We start from the raw sequence: 16,751 nt of genomic DNA on the forward strand, positions 1-16,751 counted from the left end.
TGCTGATCCCCAAGTGTCCAGCTAGCGGGATCTCATGGGCAATCCGTAACAACTGACCCCGGAATTTGCGTCGGGAGGACCAGCTGTCTTTCCCTCAACCACTCCTTTTGCGATTCTCCGGGTACTGTCTCCCGGTATAACCTTCCTCGTTCCCAGAACACCCTCTCCTTACCAGTCACGGAGGTGGGCGTATCGGCGAGTTGTCTCAAACTCTCTAGGCTCGCATCTGTGCGCAGAACAGCCTGAAACTCCTGGCTAGGGGAAGCCAGAAGCGATGTCAGGGTCCCTCCCCCACGGGAACCCTCTTGGACCTGCTCTGGGTCCACCTCTGGTTCAGTCGCAATGATGACTGAGGAGGGTCCGGAAGGCAGACAGTTATCTGCGTTCCGGGCACTCTGACTGCAGGTGACAGCAGCTACGTAGGCTGTCTCCCCAGGGATTTCTACAGACCCATCAGCCCGCAGAAAAGTGTCCAAGTCCCCGTCCTTTTCCATAACAGGAAAGTGATCGGGCCGGGGCTTCGGTATCTGAGCGCTGCTGGGCTCACGGCTCTGGGCGGTGGTGGGCATCCCCCCTGCCGGAGCATCTCCTGTTCATGTTCTCGCTGTGCTTGGCGCTCGGCTCGTTGGGCCTGCGCCTCTTGCTCGGCTCTCTCAGCCTCCAGCTCGGCTCTCTCAGCCTCTTCGAATTGCAGGACCAGCTGCAGACGTCTCTCTAGGTCATCTGCGGAGCATTGTTGCAGAGTCAGCTGCAGGCGGAGGTCTGCGCTCCCCTGGTTGCAAGTAGGGCCGGCATTCAGTGGTTTAACCTCTGCTGCAGCACCACCTCTGCTCGTGCTGACTTCTGCGGCCACTTGGCTCTGAGAGTTGTCTAGAGCAGCTTCCCATTGCACCAGATCTGCGACCAGTCGGGCTTTGTTTTTGCCTGCAAAGTCAATGTGCTGTGACCTGCATAAGGCAATAAGGGTGTCTCTGGTCTGCTGCTCATAAAAGGTTTCTGCCAGTACAGCCATGGTTGCCAAATCAAAGATAGGACAGAAAAACAAAGAGAAAGGCAGGGGATAATTGCTGGTACACACAATTGTCTCAGGACTAATAAACACTGAGTTCGTTCTCCAAACTTATTTGCGCAGAGTTCTCGCAAGAACTTTGCAAGTTTTAAGTGAGAGGCATGATTGCTCAAACCAAATCACTAATGCTCTAAGATCCCACCGCTGCCACCAATATGTCACGGTTCACACCGTGACCGTCACCCCTACATCACGGGTCGGGGTGACTTTAGGCCAACAGATGGCTATCACATGTGCAGGGGGGCTTATCTTAATTATCCCTCCACTCCACAATGTGATGAAAAAACACACACAAGGCTATTGACCTCTTAGTTTACAGCAGGGGCTTATTTTAGGTATCCCACTGCTCTTCAATATACCACGAACTGCAGGGAATTATGTATATCCCGCTTACAGTTCCACTTGAAACTTGCAGCTCTCTGGTGCCCCCCTTATTCTCAGGTCAGATTAGGTACGGCACCTAGGGTAATTAGTCGCCTGAAAGGCTGCCTGCTATGTACTGGCTATTGGGCACACTGCAGCGTGGCGATTTAACTTCTCCCACTCAGGCAGGAACAATAATTATCAATGCCGCAGTCGCTACAATGACTCCCAACTACCCAGTACAAAGGTATGCTGCCACCAGCTTCGATTAAACGGGTCCGAAGCTAACCCAAAACAGTGGCGTCATTCCCTTCAGAAGACTTAGGGTACGTTTTAGAACAGGAAGAACGAAAAAACTAGTAATTTGAATATTTACTCCAAAGAAGGCAGTGTTTTATCAAAATATTACAAGGATGTTACAATATGAGACAATTGAAATATGTACAAGGTAATTATAAAATAAAGGGATTAAATAAGAAAAGGTACAACTCACATGTTCTCAGTTCATATCAGGCAAAACCGTGCTGCAGGCAGACCCCAAATGTCCCAATGCATTGTATGGCTCCAGTCCTCAGGCAAAAAAACTCAGACTGCCGGCTGGATTAAATGTGGGGGCTTATATACTCCAGCCTCAGGACATCACTAAAGGGCTGGTAAATGATATTCAATGAGGTCAGAGATCTTTACGTTTTCAGACCCTGGAGACAAAGACATTCCTGACTGAGAAGGGAGGGACCACAGGTGGTTTTGCAGGATTGGTCACCGGCAGTTTAAAGCCACACCCTGCTCACGCAATAGCTTCAAATTACCCAGTGTCTGCCATAGGGCTGGTTTGTTGTATTCAGGGGGGGGGGGGGAGAAAGAGAGGGGGGGTTTACAGTTTCCCTGCTTTTGGAACCATGGTCAGAAGTGCAAAACACCTCAGCTATGGTTTTTTTACATTATCGTGACATACATTTTCCTCACAGGGGGCAGTATACACAGGTACTATATACAGGGGGCAGTATACACAGGTACTATATACAGGGGGCAGTATACACAGGTACTATACACAGGGGGCAGTATACACAGGTACTATATACAGGGGGCAGTATACACAGGTACTATATGTAGGGGGCAGTATACACAGGTACTATATACAGGGGGCAGTATACACAGGTACTATATACGGGGGGCAGTATACACAGGTACTATAATAATAATAATCTTTATTTTTATATAGCGCTAACATATTCCGCAGCGCTTTACAGTTTGCACACATTATCATACAGGGGGCAGTATACACAGGTACTATATACACGGGGCAGTATACACAGGTACTATATACAGGAGGCAGTGTACACAGGTACTATAGACAGGGTGCAGTATACACAGGTATTATAGACAGGGTGCAGTATACATAGGTACTATATACAGGGTGCAGTATACACAGGTACTATATACAGGGAGCAGCATATACAGGTACTATGTACAGGGGGCAGTATACACAGGTACTATATAGAGGGGGCAGCATATACATGTACTATATACAGGGGCAGTATACACAGGGTACTATATACAGGGGCAGTATACACAGGTACTATATGCAGGGTGCAGTATACACAGGTACTATACAGGGGCAGTATACACAGGTACTATACACAGGGGCAGTATAAACAGGTACTATATACAGGGGCAGTATACACAGGTACTATACACAGGGGGCAGTATAAACAGGTACTATATACAGGGGCAGTATACACAGGTACTATATACAGGGGGCAGCATATACATGTACTATATACAGGGGCAGTATACACAGGGTACTATATACAGGGGGCAGTATACACAGGTACTATATGCAGGGTGCAGTATACACAGGTACTATACACAGGGGGCAGTATACACAGGTACTATATACAGAGGGCAGTATACACAGGTACTATATGCAGGGGGCAGTATACACAGGTACTATATACAGGGGGCAGTATACACAGGGTACTATATACAGGGGGCAGTATACACAGGTACTATATGCAGGGGGCAGTATACACAGATACTATATACAGGGGGCAGTATACACAGGTACTATATACAGGGGGCAGTATACACAGGTACTATACACAGGAAGCAGTATACACAGGTACTATATACAGGGGACAGTATACACAGGTACTATACACAGGGGGCAGTATACACAGGTACTATATACAGGGGGCAGTATACACAGGTACTATATGCAGGGGGCAGTATACACAGGTACTATATACAGGGTGCAGTATACACAGGTACTATAATAATAATAATCTTTATTTTTATATAGCGCTAACATATTCCGCAGCGCTTTACAGTTTGCACACATTATCATACAGGGGGCAGTATACACAGGTACTATATACAGGGGCAGTATACACAGGTACTATATACAGGAGGCAGTGTACACAGGTACTATAGACAGGGTGCAGTATACACAGGTACTATATACAGGGGACAGTATACACAGGTACTATATACAGGGGGCAGCATATACATGTACTATATACAGGGGCAGTATACACAGGATACTATATACAGGGTGCAGTATACACAGGTACTATATGCAGGGGGCAGTATACACAGGTACTATATACAGGGGACAGTATACACAGGTACTATATACAGGGTGCAGCATACACAGGTACTATACACAGGGGGCAGTATAAACAGGTACTATATACAGGGGACAGTATACACAGGTACTATATACAGGGTGCAGCATACACAGGTACTATACACAGGGGGCAGTATAAACAGGTACTATATACAGGGGCAGTATACACAGGTACTATAATAATAATAATCTTTATTTTTATATAGCGCTAACATATTCCGCAGCGCTTTACAGTTTGCACACATTATCATACAGGGGGCAGTATACACAGGTACTATATACACGGGGCAGTATACACAGGTACTATATACAGGAGGCAGTGTACACAGGTACTATAGACAGGGTGCAGTATACATAGGTACTATATACAGGGTGCAGTATACACAGGTACTATATACAGGGGACAGTATACACATGCACTATATACAGGGGGCAGTATACACAGGGTACTACATACAGGGGGCAGTATACACAGGTACTATATACAGGGTGCAGTATACACAGGTACTATATACAGGGAGCAGCATATACAGGTACTATATACAGGGGCAGTATACACAGGTACTATATACAGGGGACAGTATACACATGTACTATATACAGGGGGCAGTATACACAGGTACTATATACAGGGGGCAGCATATACATGTACTATATACAGGGGCAGTATACACAGAGTACTATATACAGGGTGCAGTATAAGCAGGTACTATATACAGGGGCAATATACACAGGGTACTATATACAGGGGCAGTGTACACAGGTACTATATACAGGGGGCAATATACACAGGGTACTATATACAGGGTGCAGTATAAACAGGTACTATATACAGGGGGCAATATACACAGGGTACTATATACAGGTTGCAGTATACACAGGTACTATATACAGGGGGCAATATACACAGGGTACTATATACAGGGTGCAGTATACACAGGTACTATATACAGGGGGCAGTATACACAAGTACTATATATAGGGTGCAGTATACATAGGTACTATATACAGGGTGCAGTATACACAGGTACTATATACAGGGGGCAATATACACAGGGTACTATATACAGGGTGCAGTATAAACAGGTACTATATACAGGGGGCAATATACACAGGGTACTATATACAGGGTGCAGTATACACAGGTACTATATACAGGGGGCAGTATACACAAGTACTATATATAGGGTGCAGTATACATAGGTACTATATACAGGGTGCAGTATACATAGGTACTATATACAGGGTGCAGTATACACAGGTACTATTTACAGGGGCAGTATACACAGGGTACTATATACAGGGGGCAGTATACACAGGTACTATATACAGGGTGCAGTATACACAGGGTACTATATGCAGGGTGCAGTATACATAGGTACTATATACAGGGGGCAATATACACAGGGTACTATATGCAGGGTGCAGTATACATAGGTACTATATACAGGGTGCAGTATACATAGGTACTATATACAGGGTGCAGTATACATAGGTACTATATACAGGGGGCAGTATACACAAGTACTATATATAGGGTGCAGCATACATAGGTACTATATACAGGGTGCAGTATACACAGGTACTATATACAGGGGGCAGTATACTCAGGGTACTATATACAGGGTGCAGTATACACAGGTACTATATACAGGGGGCAATATACACAGGGTACTATATACAGGGTGCAGTATACACAGGTACTATATACAGGGGGCAGTATACACAAGTACTATATATAGGGTGCAGTATACATAGGTACTATATACAGGGTGCAGTATACATAGGTACTATATACAGGGGGCAGTATACACAGGTACTATATACAGGGGCAGTATACACAGGGTACTATATACAGGGGGCAGTATACACAGGTACTATATACAGGGTGCAGTATACACAGGGTACTATATGCAGGGTGCAGTATACATAGGTACTATATACAGGGGGCAATATACACAGGGTACTATATGCAGGGTGCAGTATACATAGGTACTATATACAGGGTGCAGTATACATAGGTACTATATACAGGGTGCAGTATACATAGGTACTATATACAGGGTGCAGTATACACAGGTACTATATACAGGGGGCAGTATACACAGGGTACTATATACAGGGGGCAGTATACACAGGGTACTATATACAGGGTGCAGCATACACAGGTACTATATACAGGGTGCAGTATACACAGGTACTATATACAGGGTGCAGTATACATAGGTACTATATACAGGGGGCAGTATACACAGGGTACTATATACAGGGGGCAGTATACACAGGGTACTATATACAGGGTGCAGCATACACAGGTACTATATACAGAGTGCAGTATACACAGGTACTATATACAGGGGGCAGTATACACAGGGTACTATATAGAGGGGGCAGTATACACAGGGTACTATATACAGGGTGCAGCATACACAGGTACTATATACAGGGTGCAGTATACACAGGTACTATATACAGGGTGCAGTATACATAGGTACTATATACAGGGGGCAGTATACACAGGGTACTATATACAGGGGGCAGTATACACAGGGTACTATATACAGGGTGCAGCATACACAGGGTACTATATACAGGGTGCAGTATACACAGGTACTATATACAGGGGGCAGTATACACAGGGTACTATATACAGGGGGCAGTATACACAGGGTACTATATACAGGGTGCAGCATACACAGGTACTATATACAGGGTGCAGTATACACAGGTACTATATACAGGGTGCAGTATACATAGGTACTATATACAGGGGCAGTGTACACAGGGTACTATATACAGGGGCAGTATAAACAGGTACTATATACAGGGGGCAATATACACAAGGTACTATATACAGGGTGCAGTATACACAGGTACTATATACAGGGGGCAGTATACACAAGTACTATATATAGGGTGCAGTATACATAGGTACTATATACAGGGTGCAGTATACATAGGTACTATATACAGGGGGCAGTATACACAGGTACTATATACAGGGGCAGTATACACAGGGTACTATATACAGGGGGCAGTATACACAGGGTACTATATACAGGGTGCAGTATACACAGGTACTATATACAGGGGGCAGTATACACAGGGTACTATATACAGGGTGCAGTATACACAGGTACTATATACAGGGTGCAGTATACACAGGGTACTATATGCAGGGTGCAGTATACATAGGTACTATATACAGGGTGCAGTATACATAGGTACTATATACAGGGTGCAGTATACATAGGTACTATATACAGGGGGCAGTATACACAAGTACTATATATAGGGTGCAGCATACATAGGTACTATACACAGGGTGCAGTATACACAGGTACTATATACAGGGGGCAGTATACACAGGGTACTATATACAGGGGGCAGTATACACAGGGTACTATATACAGGGTGCAGCATACACAGGTACTATATACAGGGTGCAGTATACACAGGTACTATATACAGGTTGCAGTGTACATAGGTACTATATACAGGGGGCAGTATACACAGGGTACTATATACAGGGGGCAGTATACACAGGGTACTATATACAGGGTGCAGCATACACAGGTACCATATACAGGGGGCAGTATACACAGGGTACTATATACAGGTTGCAGTGTACATAGGTACTATATACAGGGGGCAGTATACACAGGGTACTATATACAGGGGGCAGTATACACAGGGTACTATATACAGGGTGCAGCATACACAGGTACCATATACAGGGGGCAGTATACACAGGGTACTATATACAGGGTGCAGCATACACAGGTACTATATACAGGGTGCAGTATACACAGGTACTATATACAGGTTGCAGTATACATAGGTACTATATACAGGGGGCAGTATACACAGGGTACTATATACAGGGGGCAGTATACACAGGGTACTATATACAGGGTGCAGCATACACAGGTACCATATACAGGGGGCAGTATACACAGGGTACTATATACAGGGTGTAGTATACACAGGTACTATATACAGGGTGCAGTATACACAGGTACTATATACAGGGGGCAGTATACACAGGTACTATATACAGGGTGCAGTATACACAGGTACTATATACAGGGGGCAGTATACACAGGGTACTATATACAGGGTGCAGTATACATAGGTACTATATACAGGGGGCAGTATACACAGGGTACTATATACAGGGTGCAGTATACATAGGTACTATATACAGGGGGCAGTATACACAGGGTACTATATACAGGGTGCAGTATACATAGGTACTATATACAGGGGGCAGTATACACAGGTACTATATACAGGGTGCAGTATACATAGGTACTATATACAGGGGGCAGTATACACAGGGTACTATATACAGGGTGCAGTATACATAGGTACTATATACAGGGGGCAGTATACACAGGGTACTATATACAGGGTGCAGTATACATAGGTACTATATACAGGGGGCAGTATACACAGGGTACTATATACAGGGTGCAGTATACATAGGTACTATATACAGGGGGCAGTATACACAGGGTACTATATACAGGGTGCAGTATACATAGGTACTATATACAGGGGGCAGTATACACAGGTACTATATACAGGGTGCAGTATACATAGGTACTATATACAGGGGACAGTATACACAGGGTACTATATACAGGGTGCAGTATACACAGGTACTATATACAGGGGGCAGTATACACAGGTACTATATACAGGGTGCAGTATACATAGGTACTATATACAGGGGGCAGTATACACAGGGTACTATATACAGGGTGCAGTATACATAGGTACTATATACGGGGGGCAGTATACACAGGGTACTATATACAGGGTGCAGTATACACAGGTACTATATACAGGGTGCAGTATACACAGGTACTATATACAGGGTGCAGTATACATAGGTACTATATACGGGGGGCAGTATACACAGGGTACTATATACAGGGTGCAGTATACACAGGTACTATATACAGGGGGCAGTATACACAGGGTACTATATACAGGGTGCAGTATACACAGGTACTATATACAGGGTGCAGTATACACAGGGTACTATATGCAGGGTGCAGTATACATAGGTACTATATGCAGGGGTCAATATACACAGGGTACTATATGCAGGGTGCAGTATACATAGGTACTATATACAGGGTGCAGTATACATAGGTACTATATACAGGGTGCAGTATACATAGGTACTATATACAGGGTGCAGTATACATAGGTACTATATACAGGGGGCAGTATACACAAGTACTATATATAGGGTGCAGCATACATAGGTACTATACACAGGGTGCAGTATACACAGGTACTATATACAGGGGGCAGTATACACAGGGTACTATATACAGGGGGCAGTATACACAGGGTACTATATACAGGGTGCAGCATACACAGGTACTATATACAGGGTGCAGTATACACAGGTACTATATACAGGTTGCAGTGTACATAGGTACTATATACAGGGGGCAGTATACACAGGGTACTATATACAGGGGGCAGTATACACAGGGTACTATATACAGGGTGCAGCATACACAGGTACCATATACAGGGGGCAGTATACACAGGGTACTATATACAGGTTGCAGTGTACATAGGTACTATATACAGGGGGCAGTATACACAGGGTACTATATACAGGGGGCAGTATACACAGGGTACTATATACAGGGTGCAGCATACACAGGTACCATATACAGGGGGCAGTATACACAGGGTACTATATACAGGGTGCAGCATACACAGGTACTATATACAGGGTGCAGTATACACAGGTACTATATACAGGTTGCAGTATACATAGGTACTATATACAGGGGGCAGTATACACAGGGTACTATATACAGGGGGCAGTATACACAGGGTACTATATACAGGGTGCAGCATACACAGGTACCATATACAGGGGGCAGTATACACAGGGTACTATATACAGGGTGTAGTATACACAGGTACTATATACAGGGTGCAGTATACACAGGTACTATATACAGGGGGCAGTATACACAGGTACTATATACAGGGTGCAGTATACACAGGTACTATATACAGGGGGCAGTATACACAGGGTACTATATACAGGGTGCAGTATACATAGGTACTATATACAGGGGGCAGTATACACAGGGTACTATATACAGGGTGCAGTATACATAGGTACTATATACAGGGGGCAGTATACACAGGGTACTATATACAGGGTGCAGTATACATAGGTACTATATACAGGGGGCAGTATACACAGGTACTATATACAGGGTGCAGTATACATAGGTACTATATACAGGGGGCAGTATACACAGGGTACTATATACAGGGTGCAGTATACATAGGTACTATATACAGGGGGCAGTATACACAGGGTACTATATACAGGGTGCAGTATACATAGGTACTATATACAGGGGGCAGTATACACAGGGTACTATATACAGGGTGCAGTATACATAGGTACTATATACAGGGGGCAGTATACACAGGGTACTATATACAGGGTGCAGTATACATAGGTACTATATACAGGGGGCAGTATACACAGGTACTATATACAGGGTGCAGTATACATAGGTACTATATACAGGGGACAGTATACACAGGGTACTATATACAGGGTGCAGTATACACAGGTACTATATACAGGGGGCAGTATACACAGGTACTATATACAGGGTGCAGTATACATAGGTACTATATACAGGGGGCAGTATACACAGGGTACTATATACAGGGTGCAGTATACATAGGTACTATATACGGGGGGCAGTATACACAGGGTACTATATACAGGGTGCAGTATACACAGGTACTATATACAGGGGGCAGTATACACAGGGTACTATATACAGGGTGCAGTATACATAGGTACTATATACGGGGGGCAGTATACACAGGGTACTATATACAGGGTGCAGTATACATAGGTACTATATACAGGGGGCAGTATACACAGGGTACTCTATACAGGGGGTAGTATACATAGGTACTATATATAGGGTGCAGTATACATAGGTACTATATATAGGGTGCAGTATACATAGGTACTATATACAGGGTGCAGTATACATAGGTACTATATATAGGGTGCAGTATACATAGGTACTATATACAGGGGGCAGTATACACAGGGTACTATATACAGGGTGCAGTATACATAGGTACTATATATAGGGTGCAGTATACATAGGTACTATATATAGGGTGCAGTATACATAGGTACTATATACAGGGGGCAGTATACACAGGGTACTATATACAGGGTGCAGTATACACAGGGTACTCTATACAGGGTGCAGTATACACAGGGTACTATATACAGGGGGCAGTATACACAGGGTACTATATACGGGGTCCAGTATACATAGGTACTATATACAGGGGGCAGTATACACAGGGTACTATATACGGGGTCCAGTATACATAGGTACTATATACAGGGGGCAGTATACACAGGGTACTATATACAGGGTGCAATATACATAGGTACTATATACAGGGGGCAGTATACACAGGGTACTATATACAGGGTGCAATATACATAGGTACTACAGTATATACGGGGTGCGCTATACACAATAGATCTGCACTATATGATGAATAGATCCTGAGCGCTGCTGCAGAGTCAGATGCCACTAACAGCAGAGTGTGCAGGAATCCGGACTCAGACTGACGCACACACAGCGGTTCTGCTACTGAGGTGTCGCTGGGAAAGGCTCCCAGTGCATAGAGCCGGCTGCCTGCTGTGAACGACCGGGGCCGGCGAGAGCCACTAAACTCTGAATGGCTCTTACGCCTCATTCACACTTCTGTCGTTTGGCCTACGTCGCAATGCGTCGTTTTGGAGAAAAAACGCATCCTGCAAAGTTGACCGCAGGATGCGTTTTTTCTCCATAGACTTGCATTAGCGATGCATTGCGACGGATTGCCACACGTCGCATCCGTCGTGCAACGGATGTGTTGTGCTTTTGAGGTCTGTCGTGATGAGAAAACGTTCCATGTAACGTTTTTTCGTCCGTCAGAACAGCCATTTCCAACCGTGCATGCGTGGCCGGAATTCTGCCCCCTCCTCCCCGGTATTCATAATGGGCAGCGGATGCGTCTGAAAACTTCATTCGCCGCCCACGTTGTGCACTATTTGCACAACGTCCGTCGGTATGTTGGGTTGACGGTTTGCGACGGCCCCGTACCGACGGAAATGTGAAAGTAGCCAAAATCCCTGTAAATAGTTCTGCAGATGAAACTCCGCCCACCCGAACAAAACTCCACCGACATTTTAAATAGCTTCTAGAAAGTGGGCGGAGTTTCTGCCATAGGTGGGCGGGGTTTCATACGTAGCACGCTGCACATGACACGCCCCTGAACCCTGACCGACCTTCGGATTATCCAATCACAGTTAGCCGCCGGGTGCCATAGTGTGTGCTTGTCAGCCGCTGACTCAGGCTGCAGGGGGTTAACATTAGGAAGCCTTGTTTTCCTTTTCTCACCCCCCCCCCCCCTTGTCCTGTGCTTACCTGCGCCAATTCTCCAGCACTCACAGGCATTTACAGCTACTTATTTACAGCTACTTATCTCTTCACTGCTTGTTCCACATGAGTCACCGAAACTTCACTGCCAGTTGATGAAAATGAAATTGTGCCATCCAAGAAATGAGAAACAAAGCTCAGAGCTGCGACAGCAGAGCAGGGAGAAATGGTCCTCACATAACGTCTCATGTATGATTGTCTATAGTGACCATATACCTGGTGGAGCTCAATCACTGGATCTCTCCTACCAATGTATATTCCTGTAAATAGTGCTGAATGTGGTGTAATTCCCTTGTTACACGTCTGCTGTACATGGAAAGAATTCTTATTCTATTTCTTATGTAGTGTAATTCTGATGAAGGCCCAGTATTGGCCGAACCGTCAGTTGTCTGTGGATACACCTACATTAAATAAATCATATTTTTGCATCTCAATTGGAAGGGCCGAATTCTCTTTTCTCTATATCTGGAGTGGTGTCCTGTTTGTACACCCCTTACATTGGAGTGCCAAGCAGCCCTATTTTTATGTAGGAACCGGCGTAATAAGTACATCCCAGGGAGCCCGGCCCATCACTGCACACCACTTCTAGATGTCAGGGCCACCCGATCCCACCCAGACCGGGAAAGCGGATGTGCTGCTGTTGCTGTTTGGAGCTGGTCGTGGCGGCCGAACCTCCTGGGTCACTGTGACTGCACCGAATGTGAATCTTCATCTGAATATTGTCTGATATCTTGTGTTCATGCCTCTCCCAAGGCTTGTCCTGGATGGCGGGTCTGCTCCCCACTCCCGGATACAGGGCTGATGACTGAACTACATTGTGTCTTCTACCTCCTCATATTGTATCTTCTCCCTCCTCACATGGTGTTTCCACTCCCAAGGAGAAGTCTCTGAGCTCAGATCCTGCTCTACTGCCACCACCAAAAAGTCATGTATTCACAGCCATGCTCTTTTATTCATGTCCGGGATCGCAGCGCGGGTAAAGAACCGGATACATCTATAATGGACAACATCTTCCTTGAAGCTTCTCGCCCCATTCTCAGTATCACCAATCCCGGAGTATCACAGTGCAGGCAGCCTGTGGAGGAGTCCTCAGGCCAGATAGACCATGATTGCAGGCAGCCGGTGGAGGGGTCCTCAGGCTAGATAGACCATGATTGCAGGCAGCCAGTGGAGGAGTCCTCAGGCCAGATAGACCATGATTGCAGGCAGCAATGGAGGAGGGGTCACCGAACCCTCACCAGAGCCCCCAGGCCGACCAGGATGAGCCGCATGAAAGGCACGAACAAGATCGGAAGCATGAACATCAGAGGCAAAAACCCAGGAATTATCTTCCTGAGCATAACCCTTCCATTTAACCAGATACTGGAGTTTCCGTCTAGAAACACGAGAATCCAAAATCTTCTCCACAATATACTCCAATATACTCCAATTCCCCCTCCACCAAAACCGGGGCAGGAGGCTCAACAGATGGAACCATAGGTGCCACGTATCTCCGCAACAACGACCTATGGAATACATTATGTATGGAAAAGGAGTCTGGGAGGGTCAGACGAAAAGACACAGGATTGAGAACCTCAGAAATCCTATATGGACCAATAAAACGAGGTTTAAATTTAGGAGAGGAAACCTTCATAGGAATATGACGAGAAGATAACCAAACCAGATCCCCAACACGAAGTCGGGGACCCACACGGCGTCTGCGATTAGCGAAAAGTTGAGCTTTCTCCTGGGACAAGATCAAATTGTCCACTACCTGAGTCCAGATCTGCTGCAACCTATCCACCACAGAATCCACACCAGGACAGTCCGAAGACTCAACCTGTCCTGAAGAGAAACGAGGATGGAACCCAGAATTGCAAAAAAATGGAGAAACCAAGGTAGCCGAGCTGGCCCGATTATTAAGGGCGAACTCAGCCAACGGCAAAAAGGACACCCAATCATCCTGGTCTGCAGAAACAAAACATCTCAGATATGTTTCCAAGGTCTGATTGGTTCGTTCGGTCTGGCCATTAGTCTGAGGATGGAAAGCCGAGGAAAAGGATAGATCAATGCCCATCCTACCACAAAAGGCTCGCCAAAACCTTGAAACAAACTGGGAACCTCTGTCAGAAACAATATTCTCAGGAATGCCATGCAACCGAACCACATGCTGAAAGAACAAAGGTACCAAATCAGAGGAGGAAGGCAATTTAGCCAAGGGCACCAGATGGACCATTTTAGAAAAGCGATCACAGACCACCCAAATGACTGACATCTTTTGAGAAACGGGAAGGTCAGAAATGAAATCCATCGAAATATGTGTCCAAGGCCTCTTTGGGACCGGCAAGGGCAAAAGCAACCCACTGGCACGAGAACAGCAGGGCTTAGCCCTAGCACAAATCCCACAGGACTGCACAAAAGTACGTACATCCCGTGACAGAGATGGCCACCAGAAGGATCTAGCCACTAACTCTCTGGTACCAAAGATTCCAGGATGACCAGCCAACACCGAACAATGAAGTTCAGAGATAAGTTTATTAGTCCACCTATCAGGGACGAACAGTTTCTCCGCTGGACAACGATCAGGTTTATTCGCCTGAAATTTTTGCAGCACCTGCCGCAAATCAGGGGAGATGGCAGACACAATGACTCCTTCCTTGAGGATACCCGCTGGCTCAGATAAACCCGGAGAGTCGGGCACAAAACTCCTAGACAGAGCATCCGCCTTCACATTTTTAGAGCCCGGAAGGTACGAAATCACAAAGTCGAAGCGGGCAAAAAATAACGACCAACGGGCCTGTCTAGGATTCAAGCGCTTGGCAGACTCGAGATAAGTCAAGTTCTTATGATCAGTCAATACCACCACGCGATGCTTAGCTCCTTCAAGCCAATGACGCCACTCTTCGAATGCCCACTTCATGGCCAGCAACTCTCGATTGCCCACATCATAATTACGCTCAGCGGGCGAAAACTTCCTGGAAAAGAAAGAACATGGTTTCATCACTGAGCAATCAGAACCTCTCTGTGACAAAACCGCCCCTGCTCCAATCTCAGAAGCATCAACCTCGACCTGGAACGGAAGAGAAACATCTGGCTGACACAACACAGGGGCAGAACAAAAACGACGCTTCAACTCCTGAAAAGCTTCCACAGCAGCAGAAGACCAATTAACCAAATCAGCACCCTTCTTGGTCAAATCGGTCAATGGTTTGGCAATGCTAGAAAAATTACAGATGAAGCGACGATAAAAATTAGCAAAGCCCAGGAACTTTTGCAGACTTTTCAGAGATGTCGGCTGAATCCAATCCTGGATGGCTTGGACCTTAACTGGATCCATCTCGATAGTAGAAGGGGTAAAGATGAACCCCAAAAATGAAACTTTCTGCACACCGAAGAGACACTTTGATCCCTTCACAAACAAAGAATTAGCACGCAGGACCTGAAAAACCATTCTGACCTGCTTCACATGAGACTCCCAATCATCTGAGAAGATCAAAATGTCATCCAAGTAAACAATCAGGATTTTATCCAGATACTCACGGAAGATGTCATGCATAAAAGACTGAAACACAGATGGAGCATTGGCAAGTCCGAACGGCATCACTAGATACTCAAAATGACCCTCGGGCGTATTGAATGCAGTTTTCCATTCATCTCCTTGCCTGATTCTCACCAGATTATACGCACCACGAAGATCTATCTTAGTGAACCAACTAGCCCCCTTAATCCGAGCAAACAAGTCAGATAACAATGGCAAGGGATACTGAAATTTAACAGTGATCTTATTAAGAAGGCGGTAATCAATACACGGTCTCAGCGAACCATCCTTCTTGGCTACAAAGAAGAACCCTGCTCCCAGTGGTGATGATGATGGGCGAATATGTCCCTTCTCCAGGGATTCCTTCACATAACTGCGCATAGCGGCGTGTTCAGGCACGGATAAATTAAATAATCGACCTTTAGGGAATTTACTACCAGGAATCAAATTGATAGCACAATCACAATCCCTATGCGGAGGTAGGGCATCGGACTTGGGCTCTTCAAATACATCCTGATAATCAGACAAGAACTCTGGGACCTCAGAAGGGGTGGATGACGAAATCGACAAAAATGGAACATCACCATGTACCCCCTGACAACCCCAGCTGGATACCGACATGGAATTCCAATCCAATACTGGATTATG

The sequence above is a fragment of the Ranitomeya imitator genome, chromosome 5, assembly GCF_032444005.1.
Source record: "Ranitomeya imitator isolate aRanImi1 chromosome 5, aRanImi1.pri, whole genome shotgun sequence".
In the NCBI taxonomy this organism is placed as follows: domain Eukaryota; kingdom Metazoa; phylum Chordata; class Amphibia; order Anura; family Dendrobatidae; genus Ranitomeya; species Ranitomeya imitator.